Raw genomic sequence first — 5,430 nt, 5'->3', positions numbered from 1 at the left:
TGGTTTTGGTTAGCATCTAAGCTAATGGGCAAATGGTATCAATATTTGTCCCATTCTTTGTGAACAAACCAGCAGGGAGGAGGGCAGGCACCGTGGAGGAGGCAGAAGCAGCAGGAGTGCTCAGCACAGCATCCAAGGACTGGGCTCCTGCCACACCAGCTCCAGTTTGCTCTGAGGAACTTTTTTGCCTCTTTTTTTTGATGTCAGAAGGCGAGTGCAGGTTGGATTTTATCCTGGGTACTTTTCATTCCTTGTAACTTTCATGTGGAAGGATGAAATATAGCCGGGTACATTTCGAGCAGGGCAATGGATTACCTTGCACCGACATGCAGGCCCAAGGTGTCCATTATTTATAGCCCTCATTTTCTTGCAGCAGATTTGCATAGATGAGCTCCCAGTGGATGACAGGCCAGAGCTGTGAGGCTCAGGAGTTTACAGGGAGCAGGATAATCCAGCAGCCAGGCATCACTTCGTGTTATGTTGCACCAAGACTGAACCAACCTGGCCACAGGTTGTGGGAGAGTCTGGGGGAAAAAAGGGGCAGAGGAAAATGTTGCCAGCAAACGGAGACTGCTGAGTTCTGGAGGCAATGTGTCGTGCTTGCTCACATCACTTTGCCATTGGGACTGCTTAGCAAGTCCAGTGACCACATCCAGGCCAGGCAGGGCTGTGCACCACAGAGTGTTTGGGGGATTCAGGTCCTGTCAGGGGCTGAGGTCTGATGTTGTCACTTGGAGTAACTTCCAGCTGGAGAGGAAGCAAGCTGCTTTGTCAGAAGCTGCACAAACTCTCCTGTACCAGGCTGGGAACAGACCCAGCCAGGTGTCAGCTGGGTGGATTGCTGCTGCTGTCATCAAATGGATTAAAACATTGATCTGTCAGGAGCCAGAATGTCAAGGGAAACTTGTTGGGGAGAGTTGCTGTTTCTCTCACTGGTGGCAGCTCAGAAATGGTTCTCTGGGGATGAGGCTTAGCAGTGGATGTGGTGGGAGCAGGGTCTGTCTGGTTCCTGTCTGCAGCTCAGCTCTGCAGCCAGGGAGCCCCACTGCAAGGGAAAAGGGATCTCAGTGGTCACCTGTTCCTGAGAGAAAAGTGTCACAGAAGCCAGATGAAGCCAGTAGCTCATGAGGAGGCATCAGTGGCTCTTGTTCCCTTCTGAGACCTTCTGCAGGGAGAAAACTCTTCCTCTGAGAGTTCTCAGAAGCTCCTGAGTGCAGAGAACAGGCTGGTGGCAGGGAGTGATGGGCTGGCACAAGCCATGCTGTGCTCTGGCACTCCTGCTGCTGAGCAGGGCTTGCCAGGGGTGGGACCCCACTCCTCCCTCTGCTCCCTGCCAGCTGCAGCCATCCCTGCACAGCCCTGCAGCTGCAGGTGGCACAGGAGCGAGCTGTCACCAGGGAGGGTCTGAGCAACGGCAGATCCAATTGCACAAAGATGGATCATGGACCACAAAACCAGATTTGCTTAGCTAATCCTTTGATTGATTTTTAAGGCCTTGCTGAGACTAAAAGACTATTAAGAGATTTGTGCTGGTGCCACCTCCCAGCACAGGAACCAACTCACCTGCTGTGCATCTGATGCTTCCTGGCCATGGCCTGAGACCCTTCCCAGCAGAGATCAGTCCTTAGCTCCCCCATTTAAATTCCACAGCCTTCTCCTTGCTGAGGCTCTCTCTGGAAGATGAACACTCATGCACAGAGCCCTCACAGGGTGCCAAGCCCCAGTGCAGCTCTCTAGGCACTGGCTGGGCATCCCACAGAGATGGGGATCCCACCCAGTCAGGTGTGGGGCCAAAGGGTCTCTCATCACAGCCCTCAGGAATTCATCCCTTTTGCTTGGCCTTTTCCCTATAATTTTCCTCCTGATCTTTGAATCTCACAGTCAGAAATTCCCTTCCCCATCCCACAGAGCATTGGTGCTGCCTTGTGCTCAGCCTGGCAGAAGCCCTGCAACGCTCCTCACTCCCTGCTCCCTGTTTCCCTGCTCCAACATCCCCAGCCCAGTTTGGATGGGGTACAATGTGCTGAGTGTGCAGACCTGAAACACTTGCTCTTGCCTTTGACTACTCATGTGCCTGCCTGTTTTTCCCAGCACCTGCCTCCTCATGTCCAGATTCAAACTCCAGATAATGTAGCCTGGCTAGCCTCCTGGGCAGGGCTGTGTATGCTGGGAGAAATGCTGGCCTTGAAAATTGGGTGTGAGTCTGTGGGATTCCTCAGATACTTTCTGCCACTGGGATTGTCTGGAAGATGCTGAAGTCAGACTCTCCTTTCTAGATAGTTCAAGTTTACACCAGAAATCATGCCCAGTGCCTGGCAGGCCACTGTCCTGGATGTGGTACACCAAGACACAAGCAGTGATGTCATAGGAGCTCTTCAAGGAGACTTTTTAAGTAGCTCTGATCTCTGCTCCACTCCAGACTTTGCCCAGGGCTTGGGAACCCCAGCAGGAAGAGCCACCCAGCAGAGACCATCCTCAGCACGTGAAGATGAAGCACATGGTGCTGGGCACAGGGGCCACCCAGTAGAATCTGGGCATGTTTGGCTGTGGTGGGCTAATCCTGAGGCTTACAGAAAACCCAGTTCCAGCCCTCTCCCTGGGGCTGCCCTGTGCTCCTGGCCAGGCTGGAAGTGGAGCAGGGAGGTGCAGCCTCCTGGGTTTCCTCTCTTGGTGTTCTCTGGGTTCTCCTGGGTTTCCTCTCTTGGTGTTCTTTGGGTTCTCCTGGGTTTCCTCTCTTGGTGTTCTCTGGGTTCTCCTGGGTTTCCTCTCTTGGTGTTCTCTGGGTTCCCCTGGGTTTCCTCTCTGTTGTTCTGCAGCTGCAGATGTGGAAGTTTTGGGCTGCACCCAGTTTATGTAGTCCTGAGCATCACCACCCAGTCTGCTCACCAGGCACAAACAAAAACCAAAACAGGATCCAGCAGGGCAGGCAGGGGGCCTGTGGGACAAGGAGCTTTCAGCACTCAGAGGCTGCTGGCAGATCCAGGCTGTGCTGCAGCACCAGGCAGCCCAGCAGCCTCTCAGCCATGTGTGCCAGGTGATGCCTGTCCCAGTCCCAGGGCACACCTGTGCTCAGTGCAAGAGACCCACCACAGACTGCGAGCTGAGCCAACTGAAAAGGAGGCTTGAAAGAGGATGAAAAACTCAGGGGAGGGCTCGTAAAGTGCCAGAGGCAAATGAAAAGATCCCAAACCAAGACGTGATTCTGAAGAACCAAACTCTTTTTCTGGCTCCAATGCCTCTTTTTTTCCTTGCCACAGGGCTGAGAAGTATCACAGATCTGGTAGCTTTTGTTGATGTGACTTAAAGAGCAGTGCACCTACTGAAAAAGAGCACAGAATGGGAATGAAGGTCTGGTGAGGTTCCCAGAACAGGGAATGCTCCAGCACAAGCTTTGGAGGGTTTTTCAATGAGAACACGAAGCAACTTTGCTGCTTGTGAGGATGCTCAGGAAAGGGAGAAGAAAGAGATTGCAAAGCATTTCACGCTGGTATCAGTCCCACGTTACACAGTGGAGTAAACAGTGTGAAACACCTGTGTAACAGGGGCCTGCTGAAAGTAGGTGGTGCCAAACAATTCCAAAATACTGTTTCACCCGAGACAATGACTTTGCAGTTGCCAGGATTAATTTTTATTGCAATAAAACAGTTGGTATGATGGGCTTAAAGCAGGGAACTCAGAGCAAGGCTCCCAAGGGGCAGAGCAGCAGTTGTGAGCCCAGGTTCATCATCAGGGGCTGCCTGCCCTGGCACTGGCATTGCCAAGCCACAAGTGGGGTGCAAACTGAACCCACATTCCTCTTGTGGGGCAGAGATGGCCAGCAGGATTGTGTGAGCTTCCAACTTCAAAAGATTGGTGGCCATGAGAGGCAGAGCATCCAAGCTGCCTTGTTCCTGCTTTCCAAAATAGTATGAGAATTGTGAAGCTGCAAGACAGGAATGTGGGCAGAGACCTGACAGATCCCTGTAGCTCAGCTGAGCAAAGCCCTGTTAATAACCTGAAACCCCCGAGGGAGGGAGGGACAGCCAGTTCTGGTTTTGCTTAACCAGGGTCTCCTGCCATTACAACATTATAATATCAAAGAACTTTGTGTTGAGAACCAGATACAGCAGCAAGTGCACCCCCAAAAGGACCAGTCCTTAAGATGTCAGTGGAGTTTGCTGCAGGAGGGTAGAATTTAAGTCATAGTCTGGAGAAACAAAGACTCAGAGGACAGGATCAGTCCCTAATTACCTCTCAGTTAATGTGAATATGCAGGAGGATGAGGAGAGGGAGGGGCAGGAGACACAAGCATGAGAAGCACTGATGTGGAGCTGGGGAAGGGAAAGTTTGGGCTAGATGCAAGGGGAAAAAAAGGCCCCAAAAATGCCTAATGTAAGACATTCCTACAGGCAGCGGGCTAAAAATGAAGTCACAGGAAATATTTCCATAAAAGTCAGATTCAGTTTGGGCAGGGAAGTTGCCATGAATGATTCAGTGAAGGGCCTGGCTCAGAGTGCTGGCAGGACCCAGCTGTCCATCCCAGTCCAACCTCCTCAGTCACTGCTGCTGCCTTCCAGACAGCCCTGGGCACTCAGTGCCTCTGCTGGGGAAATGAGTGGGCTCATGTAACCATTTTCAGCAATTCTTTGGATATTTAACATACTAATACTTTAAAAAGATCAGAGATGTGTTATTTAGAAAACACACCAGAAGGCTAACTCTCTCTTTTTCCAGGAAAAATGTATTTGCAGGAAGCAGCAGGTGCTGCTGTGTTTTAATCTAAGTCAAGAGACTCCAGTGCTGATTGCTGTCCATAAATCATGCTCAGTCTCACATCCCCTCCATCATACCAAGGTACCCTGCATGAACACACCCAGTTAGACATCCACTCCTCTGATCATGTTCTCTCAGCCCATCCCAGCCAGCAGCTGCATTATTCTTCAGTGTCCACAGATGTTTACAGTTTTTATTTCCAATAACCTCAAACTGCAAACAGAAGGTGGTTCCTAGATATGATGGATGAAAAAATGTAAAAAAACAAATCTTGTGACCCAAACCCCAAGCAACAAAAGATGTGGTGGAGTAAAAAATGTTAATGTAGAACCTTTTGCGCAATTAGGAATAACCTTATTAATAATTTGAATATTTTCCAATGAATTGTCTAGCCTATCTCTCATGAGACTAACTTCAAACAGTTTGAGAATTAAGCTTGGCTGCTTTTGTTATGGATGGAGCCAGACAACAAGAACAAGTAAACCAAATGGCAACATGAATTTCAGTGAAAACATGATTCTACTCTGCTAGTGAACTAATGGTTTTGGCTGAGAATGTACATTTACCAGACTGTCCCTTTGTATGGAATGAGTCAAATCCAATTTCCTATCATCAAACTCGTAGATGGCCACAAAGAAAAAGGTTTAATTGAGCTGAACTTTAACACTGAATTTTAAA

The sequence above is a fragment of the Fringilla coelebs genome (genome assembly GCF_963513975.1).
Source record: "Fringilla coelebs genome assembly, chromosome: 28".
Lineage (NCBI taxonomy): Eukaryota > Metazoa > Chordata > Aves > Passeriformes > Fringillidae > Fringilla > Fringilla coelebs.
Note: the sequence above shows the minus strand (reverse complement) of the source record.